We start from the raw sequence: 12,385 nt of genomic DNA on the forward strand, positions 1-12,385 counted from the left end.
CAAGAAGCCATGACTGCTGCCTATGGAATGCACAAAGCCTGTATAAAACTACATGTGGAATCCCACCATCTTGCCTTAATCTTGCCTCCTTTGTGTTCAGGCCCTTCCATAAGTGGCTTGCCCCACACCTTTATAAAACTTCTTAGAACTTAAAAAAAAGAGAAAGGTTGCTTTTGTGCATTCTGTATTTCCTCACCTCTTGTTAAAATGCTGTTTAATTGGGTTTGTAAAGTGACTTCATTGCCTTTTGTTGTGTTACATAAGCAGTCACGATTGTCTGGGGTGCCAGTTTGTGAAGATGCTGTTTGCATGAAATGGCAGTAAGCAGACTATAATTACTTGTTGATGTGTTTTTAAGAGACCTGTGCCAGAAATAGAGTGGCCATGTGCCCTCTTCTAGAGGACTGTCTTCTGTTTGAAGGGCAGTCAGAGTTATTTTAAGGCAAAATTGGCCCTGCCAATGTAGGCTGTCATATGTACAGATTTCCCCGGACATTTGGCCAATTCCCACCTGGATGCTGCTGACCAATGCGGTTTTCCAGATATGTCCAGGAAGTGGACGTATTGCAACCCTACCTTTACATTAAGGAGTCCTTTGTTTGAAGAGCTGTTGGGTCCAAGCCCAGTTTAAAGATAAAGAACCACCAGATAGGAGGGCAGGAGAGGCCTTGAAGTTGTCCACCAGCTGTTCACACCTGAACAGCTGACTTAGCAGGCAGGTAGGTCACCTGACTAACCTTCCCTGCTGTGGAGAAATGTATTTCTGTTGAAATTATCCATCTCCTTTCTAAATTTGCATAGATACATATCAATTAGAATGTGCAATTTTTATGCAAATTTGTGCCCTTGTCCTTTTTCTTTTTTTAGGAATGCTCTTTCTCTCTCTCTTTTTGATCATGAATAAGTGGCTTCCCTAGTCAGAAAAACCCCTGTGTAGGGCTGTTAGAATAAGATAGTGAAATAAGACTGTTTAAATAACCCTGATAGTTCTTGTAGCTGAGCGCATACTCACTGGTCCTGTGATCTCACACAAACAGGTTGTTGTTGTTGGTATCCCAGACAAGTAGAAGTGAATAGAGAGGGTCAACTCAAAACTTAAGTGGTCTATTAAAATTGCCAAGGATTTGCATCAGATCCTCCAGGAACTTTCATTTGCAAACAATCTCTTGGTCTAAAAATATTAATTAATTAGTTTGTTTGGCAGGCTCTCATGTGGGCAGGACTACCATGGCATTAATAAGCTTCAAGACTAGTTCAGGAAAACCCAACATACAGTGGTACCTCGGGTTACATACGCTTCAGGTTACATACGCTTCAGGTTACAGACTCCGCTAACCCAGAAATAGTGCTTCAGGTTAAGAACTTTGCTTCAGGATGAGAACAGAAATCATGCTCCGGCGGTGCGGCAGCAGCAGGAGGCCCCATTAGCTAAAGTGGTGCTTCAGGTTAAGAACAGTTTCAGGTTAAGAACGGACCTCCGGAATGAATTAAGTACTTAACCTGAGGTACCACTGTAATTTCCCTCCCACCTTCAATTTGGGATGCGAAAAAGCCCCACCCCTCTGCAAAGGATTATATATTAATCATGGAATTTGGATGAAAAGGAGAAGAAGGAGTAGAGAAAGGAAGGGACTGCTGTAATCCTATTATGGATTCAGTGCCGCTTATTCTGCACAAGATCATTTTGCTGCTGCTAATAAGGGACCGTTGTGTGAGTTGCCAAGGTAACCAAGGCTTTGGGTCTATTAGGAATCACTACTGGCTTTGCAGTTTATCTCCCCCCTTCTCTCTCTCTCTCTCTCTCCCTCCCTCTCTCTCTCTTAAAAATGAATTAACCCCCCTCTGCTCTGTTTTTGCCAGCATGTGGCGTTAAGTAATGGAATGATCCCAGTTATTGTCACCAGCAGACAATGCGAGTTTTGTAATGATGTGTCCATGACTTGCACGTCCAAAGCATCTTTCAGCCATGGACCTCTAAAGAGGACTAATGCATCCTTTTGTCACCCTGTTTAGCCGTAGCATATATTTCCATTACTTTCACACCAGTGCTCAACAGCCAGGAGTCACAAAAGTTGCTCAAGCAAGCAGTTAACGGGAGAGCAAACTGCAGCACTGGCTTTTTATTTGGGATTTTAGAAAGTGAGGCTATCATGCACAACCCAAAAAGCATTTTTGAGGCCTTTGGTGCTTTTCCTTAGCCGCTTATGAGTGGAGATTGTTTTTTAAAGTTGTGTGTACCATGTAGACCAGGCACCCCCAAATTCGGCCCTCCAGATGTTTTGGGACTACAATTCCCATCACCCCTGTTAGCTAGGGATGGTGGGAGTTGTAGTCACAAAACATCTGGAGGGCTGAGTTTGGGGATGCCTGATGTAGACATAGGTGACTAGCCTTTCGCTTGCCCCAAAATCATTTGTAGCCTTCCAGAGTTCAAAGTGAATGCTTGGAAAGCGGTGTGTGTGTGTGTGTGTGTGTGTGTGTGTGTGTGTGTCTGTCTGTGTGTATTCACTGCAGATGTTCAACTTCATGCTGAAGCATCACCTAGAGATTGAGAATCCTAGTAGGTTGCCCATCTGCTGGCAAGTGAGTCACAGTGCCCTTTCCTGTTGCAGAATCATGATTCCCTGGCAGGAAATAAAAATGTTCAAGACCCTGCAGTCTTGATTGGGGCCCTCTGCTGGTTGCTACCCTAGCTGCCTTTCCCAATGTGATTTTCATTTGTCTTTAGGATAAGAGATCAGAGTAGCAGTGGGAGAAAGGCTAGGCATGTGAGCAGAATTGAGGCAAGGAGCTTACATCATAAAAATATTGACCTAGTGTCTGGCAGGTGAGCAAAAAGCAAATTCTATGTTAGGGATCATTAGGAAAGGGATTGAAAATACAGCTGCCAGTATAATAATGTCTGCCGTGGCCCCAGCGGTCAGCCAGGTTGGGTCCTGGCTAAGGGTTCAAGCCCTTACTGGCCTGACCTGCTGCCTATTTGCTCACAGAGTCGTTCTTTATTATCCAGCTGAAGCATCATCCAAACACTGTGCAAACATTTCTGGAAACCTAAAATGAGCTATCAGTTCTGAGATGGCCTCTTCATGCTTAGAGCAATGGCAATGTCCAAGAATGGCTTGTGAGTTTAACAAATGATAACATCCAGACAAATGCATGGTCTTCTGCTTTTTAAAGTATCACCTTCTGTACATGGTAGGTTATTCATTTGATGCTGGCATTTCCTCGTTGCTTTGGTGACAATACATACATACTTAATTTTATTTTTCTAGTACCTTTCCATGGTTCAAACTATGTTCAAGGCGGCTTACAACATGAAAAGAATACATAACTAAAACATAGCAAAAGAAGTCATAAACAATAAATGAAACATTAAACCATACGTAACCAAACTGAACAGTTTCCATATACTGTAAATCACAAGATACGTAATAAAGGTACAAAAAAAACAACAGCAACAACCCCCACCAAGCAGGAACAAAACCACCAGTTTCTGTTTCACTTTGTGTGAAAGGCAAATTACCTGCTCACCTTTGTGAAAAACCTGCATATCCCAGGGACAATACGAGTCTTCTTCGCATTCATTTTGGGGCCAAGAGAGTTACAAACGTATCAATCTGTAACTGGTTTCAAAATTGAGCCAAAGGTAAACTTTTAACTGGATCTTCAGCCCACGCTTCAGCTTATCAGCTAAACATTACAACCTGAGCCTGAAACTTTCACTGAAAGCTAAGCCTGCAATAGTTGAATTGAGGCTGACCTCTCTTCTTTCTCAATCTGCGCTATTGTGAAATACCTTTTTTGGGGGGCGTTTTATTTACCCTCATTAGGTTTCTCTTATTTTTTTTGAAAAAAAATTGTACCCTACTCTTCCTTAAAAAATAATAATCTTGGAGCAGGCTACAGTGTAAATATAAACACACAATACACAAAAAATCTCATTAAACCAATAAAACATACAATGGGCATCAATTGGAACAGTTCAGATGTTAATGAGGGCCAGCTGCCTAGCTTCACAAATAATTTAGCCAATGGCCTGGGTAAGTAAATGTGTTTTTAACTGGTGCTGAAAAACCCATCAGGGCTGCCAGTAAAATTGTGAGAGTAAGGCACTCCACAGTTGGAGTGGAAGTGGATATTGAGAATGCTCCCTCATTTGTTGCTGCATAGCACATATTCAGCAAATGCAGCATTATTAAGAAGGCATCCTCACCTGATCGTACATCCAGGCAGGTACATCTTATTATGCAAAATGCTTTGCAATTTTTATCTTGCTCATTCTTGTAGCAATCGCATGCAAGAAGTTGTTAAATGTCATCCAGAAGGTTTCATGACTAAATAGAAGAAGAGAAGAAGAGTTTGGATTTGATATCCCGCCTTTCGCTCCCTTTAAGGAGTCTCAAAGCGGCTAACAATCTCCTTTCCCTTCCTCCCCCACAACAAACACTCTGTGAGGTGAGTGGGGCTGAGAGACTTCAAAGAAGTGTGACTGGCCCAAGGTCACCCAGCAGCTGCATGTGGAGGAGCGGAGACGTGAACCCGGTTCCCCAGATTACGAGACTACCGCTCTTAACCACTACACCACACTGGCTCTCATAGGGATCTTCTATCCTGTAGTTGCAGCCTTTTCAAGTTCCGAGTCAGGCATTCCAGCCCCAAAATATGCTCTGAGAGGCCTGGTGTTCAGGTTGACCTTGGCTTCTGATTGGGTGGTTATTTTCACTCCCACAGCCTCTTGTTTTAACACAAATACCTTGTACCTTTTAACAAGACTGACAGCCTTTCTGATGCTTTCTGAAAGTTTGCTTTGTAAATGGTAGTGTCCTTTCATACCCATCAACAATCATTCATTTATGAGAGGCGGCTGCCTGACCTGCTTTGCCAGCATTCTGTGTACCGTGAATTTTGGGGCTTTGAAGAGAAACATTTAAGCTCTCTTCCCCCTCCTCCACCCACTGGTGTTAAGTTGTGTAATGGCATCAAGCACTGTACAGATTTGTTCACCTCCCTGTCTCGAATCTTTTTCATTCCTCTGTCTTTGCCTGCATGAGATTTCATTAACAGTGCAAGGTCAGTTGGGCTGTGGCCACCTGCCCTATCCCTGATGTTGTCATATATGATGTCAGGTGTGGAAAAGGCAAAGACCTAGCTCAGCCAAAAGGTGATGATTTAAAACTCTGGAGGCAAAGGGTCTGTTGGGGAGATAGCGATCTGGTCCACCAGCCATACTCCGTTCTTCACATCTGCTTTAGCCTTAGGATCGCATAGGGACTAGAAGGGTCATTGCCAATGGCCCTGCCTTGCACCAAAATGGGCAATCACAAAATCAGATAGATAAGGACAGAGATCAGAAGAATCAGGCAAGTCAAGGGCACAGCAAGAATGAGACCTGGCGAGCTATGCGTGGAGCCTGTAAAGAGCCTGGGGGATGATGTTTTTTAGTGGCTTTTCACACCTTGGTACTAGTCAGCTGGTAGGCGACAATTTTACTGGACAGTGCATTAAAATATGGGCTACTTTTTATTGCATCAGAAGCAGGGTTGCCAAAGTAGGATGGTCCATGCCTGCAAATAACCTGCATTGACAAATGAATATATTGGGTTTGGGTGCAAGAGCCACTTTGCTATTGCAGTGCAGCGTTACTTTGGCATTCAGTCAAGCCAGTGCTGGATGCCAAATGTTTTAGGCTGTCACTGTGGTGCAATGCTGTTGCAACAGCTATTACAAAGCCCTGATGTGGCACAGAAGTAGGTAGAGGGTGTGTGAAGTGGGGGCGGAATTGGCGATGACTCATAAGCTGAGTATAGCCATTGAAAGGTGTGTGTGTGTGTGTCTATCTGCATTTCTAATTTCGGTCCCAGATATATGCATTGGATGCGATCTTCAGGGTATATATTCAAATGCACATTTTAAAATGCTAAATTGCTTGGATATGTATTTCTGTAGCCAAGTTTTGCACTGATTTATTTACTTCTGTGCTTTTGGCACACTATGGTTCTTTGCAGAAATTATTGGCCTTCCACCCCTTTCCACACGGAGCACTGGGAAGCTATTGCAGAGAAATAGGAGTCCCACCACAGCAAACAAACTGATGTTAGTGTCCAAACCAACTTCCAAATGGTGGAATGGATGCTGTGTGTGGCATCTTCCAGCATGAAGTTGAATGATTTCAGGTGACTCCAGATATTAGCAGTAAACTCTGCAGACATAGTCACCGTTCTTCGCATGTAAACTGCACTATAAATTATTTCCCGACAAGGCTATGTATATTACCATTTTCCGTTTCTTTTTACCCAGCCTGCCTCATATTCTCTAGAAATATTAACACCCTCATCATCTTCCCTAGAATCATATGAAACTATTCTTCAGAGTGCATTTATTGTGGCGATTCATTCAACGGGGATGATGGAAAGGAGATTGATGAGATATTTCTGGTTTTCATATATCTGGGTCTTCTTTTCCTTTTATAAAATGCATTCCTTTAAAAGGGAACTCCAGGTTATCTCCACTGATTTGGAAAGATGGGCATCACTTAAATTTAGTGTTTAGCGTAATGTTAATATACTGAAGAGGGATATTTTGCCATGGATATTCTATGCATTTCAAGATAATTCTTTATGTATTCCTCAAGTGTCTCTTCAAAAGATCTGTGGTATATTTCAGAAGTTTATTCGGGATAATTCTCCACTTCTCAAGAGAATACAACTACCAGTACTGGGAGGATTTTATTTTTAAAAAATATTTGTTTACATCACAAGTCATAGATTTTAGTGCATGTAAATGATGGGCAAGTTTCCTTTTCTATAAATATTTCTATGGGTAATTTTAGAAATTATTTAGCACCCCTCCTAGGAGGGGTTGCTTTGGGGTCTAAGTATATATATAAAAAGGAAAGGACTTATACTATCTATAATTTTCTATCCTGTGGTTTAAATATAATTTACCGGTGAGTGCTGAATGGCAATATCTTCAGCTGCAGCACCTGTTGGTATCTATTAATGGGCCATCTGCTTTTGAGTGCTTTGGCATATCCTAAATTGTTGGAGGGAATTATTGGATCTTCTCAGAAACCTAAATTCATGGTTGTGGTTTATAAAACACTTGTTGGACCTTTGTAAAGGAGCTGTTCAGGAATTTAGCCTGCAACAGGGTGAGCTCCCGTTGCTCGGTCCCTGCTCCTGCCAACCTAGCAGTTCAAAAGCACGTCAAAGTGCAAGTAGATAAATAGGTACTGTTCCGGCAGGAAGGTTCCTTTTTAACCAGGCTTTTGGTTGATCTGATTGACATCCTATGCCCTTTTAAATGTGGGGTTATTATTGGGGGGTGTTATTGGGCTGTTGTTTTTATTTTGATTATATCTTTTGTGGTTTTATATTTTGATTTTGTTCTGTGAACCACTCTGAGATATCTGGGTATGGGGTGGTATATAAATTCCAATAATAATAATAATAATAATAATAATAATAATAATAATAATAATAATTTATAAAATTGTGGCTTGCATACTGCTAGGTAACAGACCAGGGATTTCTGGCTGAGACTATTCTGCAACTATTCTGACAAGCTACAACTCTCAAGATTCCTTAGAGGAGAATTGTTATAAAACCAATGCAGTACGATTGTATCTCATGGGGGGAGGGTTTGGTTTCAAGAGTTCATGTATATGCAAAAATGTATATACTTGAACCCTTGGAACTGCCCCTACCTGAGCATCTCAGGTCTTCTGGAGCTGGTGTGCTGAAAGGGTCTTTCCTCTCCCCCACACCAAGCAAGGCAGAGAGCTCAAAAGCTCTTTTTGCACATAATATGCAATCATTTCTTAAATCTCTTTAAGAAAAATAATGACCACTCTCCTTTTTTCTGTATAAAATAAGGTGCCTGCTATTGTTGAGGAGAGTGATGGAAAGGTGGTCTAGCTCAGTTATCTAGTCAGCTAGTCTGTCTTACATTCCAGTAATACACCATTCATGTTACAATCTCTGGCTCTTTGCAGAAACTCAGTCTAATAAAACAAAGTTAAGCTTTGTGTGAACAGCCTCGAGGGGTACGGATTTCATTGTTTGTTAAAGGAAATCAATCTGCCAACATTTTATTTGCAATTTTGAAAAGCCCTGTTTGGTCCAGCTCTTACAAAACATGGAGCGGTAGAAGTCGGCGGTTCCTCAAGAATGGAAGGCTGCAGAGAGGCTGAAACAAAGGCTGTAGTTTTTTTTTTAAAAAAAAGATGAAGAGGACAGATATCAGTTCATTGTTGGTATCATTTTAGTGCTTTTCTTAAAGGAATATGCAGCTGGCGAGCTGTATTATGTTATTTTATAACTGAAATATATCCTTCAAAATGGCACCTAGTAAAAAAAAATAAGGCCCTGATCCAGCGGTTCCAATTTACATGCGGGGGCAATGATGTGTGCTCAGATGGTAAGAAGGGACTATTTCATTCACTTGGATTTCATTCACTCACTGCCTTGGGTTCAGGATACCTATAGGATAATCTGAGTGCTGTTATGCTCAGGTTCTGCTGTTGGGCTTCCCACAGACGTCTGATTGGCCAATGCAAGAACAGAGTTCTGGATTTAATAGGTCTCTGGCTTGATCGAATAGATTCTCTTGCATAGCCTGTCCACTGCCTAAGAACTAGTGAAGAGAGCCTTCTCTGTGACCCACCTGTGGTGGGAACACAGTTGACTGGCGAGAGTTACGCATTTCTCAATGGCTGCAGCACTCAGATTTTGGAATAGCTTCTCCATGAAACTTGGATGAAACCTGTCTTTATCCACCTTCTACTAACTAGTAGAGATTTTTGTATTTCAGTAGGCTTTTGTTCTGGACAGGAGATGTTTTTACTGAAGTGTGTGTTTTTATTCATTTTGGCCTGGCTCTACTGTATTTTGTTTGCTATTAAGGCTTTATGGTGATACTGTGATTTTAATGGTTGCAACTGCTCCAAGGGATACATTTAGAAAGTTGGCATTAGAAATGCTCACAGAAAAATAAGTATTTGCATATTGACATCCGTCTTGTTTCTTATATTGAAATGTGCAGCATACAAACTTTGGTCCGTGTGAACCGAGATCTGGACGTAAGTTAAGAAGACATACATGCTTGTGTGCAATTTGTAATCAGAATATTTTGGTGCAAAATGATCTCATTCACGCTTCCTGAACCAATGACTGAACAGAGAAACACAGCTTTCCTTTGAAATTTGCACTTGGTTGAATTTTGTGATGTCGTTCTGTGAGCAAAAACTGCACATGGAAAAGCTTGTATTAGGGGAAAGTGCACATGAAAATGATTATATCAGTGCAAATACTGTACAGGATATTTTCCTGCAAAAATGGATATGTGTAAGGTAGTATTTCCATTCCTTCCTACACCCAGTTTTGACTCTGGCTCCCCCGAAAGGTTGTCCAGAAGGGAATTGGGCTCTCAGACTTTAAAATGTTTCCCCTTCCCAGTATATATATATATATACATATAAATTAGCATATGCATTTTTTCTGCCATTCTGAGTCCTTGTTTATCTTCTTTTGGAGATGTATTTCCACTTTTTAAGCAATAAGTAGCCAGGCTACTTAAAACACAGCAATTTATTCACAATTCCTGTAGCTGCATGTTTTTCTACAGGGCACTTATTAACATGGCGGTGATGATCTTGCCAGTTAAAGGTCAGATAATTTATTTTTATAGACTAGTGTAGTGGTAAAATTGTGTTGTACTCTCATTTTTTACTAGTTTTTTGTTCAAATGATATGTCAGCTCTCTCTTGTTTTTGTCTCTTGAATCAAACACAGCAGATTTTATTTTCCAGTTTTTTGTTTGCTGTGATTAGTGTACCACTTTTTAAAAACTCTCCCCTTCCAGTGAATTAATCTTATTTCTGAAGTGAACTGAAATGAAGCAGAAACCTAAATTGTGTTTTGAACACCTACACTGCTTCCTTTCGGATACTGGAAAGCCGGGAAAGGTGCGGAAGAAAAGAACCCAAATGAAACGGGTGCTGGAGCAATTTCCCTGTGAGGAAACTTTATTATATCTGGGGCTTTTTAGTTTAAGGAAAAAGTGAGTAAGGAAGGAGATGCATAAAACTATTCATGATACTGAAAAATTGGGTAGAGAACTTGCCTCCCCCAGCTCCTCGAAATAGTAGGATTCCAGGATCATCCAGTGAAGCTGAATGGTGAGAGACAGACAAAATGAAGTTCTTCAGAAAGAACACAGTGAAGCTGTGGAATTCTCTACCGCCAAATGGCCACCAATTTTAGATGGCTTTAAAAGGGGATCAAGGCAAATCCATGGAGGTTAAGGCTCTTGATGGCTACTAGGGATGATGCCTAGATGCTACCTCCAAGATAGCAGAAGGACTATACCTTTGACCAGGGGTTGGCAAATTTTTTTAGCTGTGGACCAGTCCACTGTCCCTCAGACCTTGTGGCGGGCCAGAGAAGCGGTACCGGGGGGGGGGGGCTGGAAGAGAAGGCAAGGGGGGCAAGTAGTCCTCCCCAGCCCCAGCCCCAGCCGCTGCACTTACCTTCCCTGGGGCTGCCACTGCTGTTTCTTGTGGGTGGTCAGAGCAAGCTCATCTGCTCTGCTGTCTGGCCCACATGAGCACCAGGGTGGCGGCGGCGGCGGAGGGAAGATGAGCGGCACAAAAGGGCTGGCTCCAGAGAGGAGCTACTTAAACCATCTCAGCCCAGCCCCCTTCCTCCTCTAGGCAGGGCGGGGAGAAGCCAGGAGGAGGGAGGGAGGAGGCGCTGTCGCGGTGTGTGTGTGTGTGGGGGGGGAATGGAATGGCTCAGGGGGGTGGTGCAGCCCGAACGAACAGAATCCCCACGCTGATCCACAGACAGTTTGCGGGTCGGATCCTGAAGGCAATTAGGCCTGATCCGGCCCGTGGACCTTAGTTTGCCGATCCCTGCCTTTGACTATCACCTGCTGGGGAAACAACAGCAGGAGACAGCTGATGAGCTCTTGGCTGGTTTGGGGGCTTCCTATCAGCATTGGATCCGCCATGGAAGAAAACAGGATGCTAGACTTAGGGAGGCCTTTGGTCTGTTCTGGCAGGGCTCTTCTTAGGTTCTTAATTTATTGATGAACCCCAACCTCCTATCCCATTACCACATATTTGCATTTCCCTCCCTCTCTTTCCCTGGCAAGAGTGCCGCACTGGCTTGTGGAAAGAGAAAACAGCCTGAAGATATTTGGAGACTTGATGATGACTTTGGAGAGCTTTTGTGTTTTTCGTGGAAAAGCTCTTGGTGTTCTCTATTGAAAAGGCACACCAGGAAAATTGTCACTGAATGTGAAAATGGATTTTATTTTTTTGTACCATTGGGGGCCTTTGTAGTTGAAACGTGACTGGGACTTTTGGGGGAGAGCCCGAGAGGATGACCCTATTTGTCACAGGAACATAGGAAGCTGCCTAATGCCAGACTAGATTCCTTGCCTGCCCATCTTAGTAGTACTGAATAACAGAGGTCTTTCCCATCACCTGCTGCGTGGTGCTCCTTTATATTTAACCACAGGTACCGGAGACTGACCCTAGACCTTCAGCAAGCAAAGCATATTCTCTGCTCTTGTTCTCTGTCCCCACGCTGAGCTTGTCGAGCTGCGGCGTAGGGTCGGTAGAAGCTGCATGGTGGATAGACTTGAAAACAATTGTTGTACAATGTGCAGGTGAATGAAGACATACCCTCCAACAGTTCAAATAAAAATAAGAGACAGCTGAGCATTTGTAGCAGTCTCACACCAAAAATTGCCACCATTACATACTGTTAGCTTGTCTGCTGTGCGTTCTGTTTGTTTTACCGTGCAATAGCATGCCCTGGCTTCTGCAGCAGGATGTGTTAAATAAAATGACCATGATTCTTTCCGTTTTAAAAACCCAGAAACAGCATGTTTCCATATTCTGTTAATCTAGTTATATTTATTACAGAATGGGTATGGTTGTATCCATTATAGAGCAGTAGTGATTTTTACTCACTCAGCTGCATTTATCATCTGAAAAGGCAGTTATGGGAGTTCTGGGGGGAGAGGAAGGAAAACAATCAGTGCACTGTCATTTTGCATCCTTGGGTGTGCATTTATTATTTAAAACTCATAAAAAACATTTTCATTGGCGCTTTTCCAAGCTGTCCAGGTTGGATGCAAGTAAATAAAAATAACTTTCAGGTTAAAAATGCATGTTTTAAAACAATAAAAGAGGAAAACAGCAGTACAATAACTGCTAACGATATCCGTCATAATTAATAGGTCTAATAATCACACAGCCCCAGCTATTAACTAAAAGCCTTGTGGAACAAGCAGGCTTTGCATTCTTCTACCAGCAGAGAAGGAACATGCACATCTTCTGAGAGATCATTAGATGACCTTGGGGCTTACTGTAGGG

The 12,385-nt window shown here is 42.3% G+C and overlaps 2 protein-coding genes across 15 annotated transcripts in view; both read left to right on the forward strand.

Moving 5' to 3' along the window:
* The window catches only part of LOC308588109 (uncharacterized protein), a 336,103-nt gene extending 334,599 nt beyond the window's left edge, over nt 1-1,504 (forward strand). For 5 of the 6 annotated variants that reach the window (XR_014008589.1, XR_014008590.1, XR_014008591.1 and 2 more), the window contains one exon: nt 1,303-1,503. The gene's annotated coding sequence lies outside the window, so the exon portion shown is untranslated. Of the gene's footprint in view, nt 1-1,302 lie in introns of all 6 variants that reach the window. The other variant, XR_014008592.1, reaches the window with a different exon arrangement.
* The window catches only part of EPB41L1 (erythrocyte membrane protein band 4.1 like 1), a 175,705-nt gene that overhangs the window by 39,759 nt on the left and 123,561 nt on the right, over nt 1-12,385 (forward strand). The window lies entirely within an intron of this gene.

Source organism: Podarcis bocagei, assembly GCF_964188305.1.
Source record: "Podarcis bocagei genome assembly, chromosome: 5".
NCBI classification, from domain to species: Eukaryota; Metazoa; Chordata; class Lepidosauria; order Squamata; family Lacertidae; genus Podarcis; species Podarcis bocagei.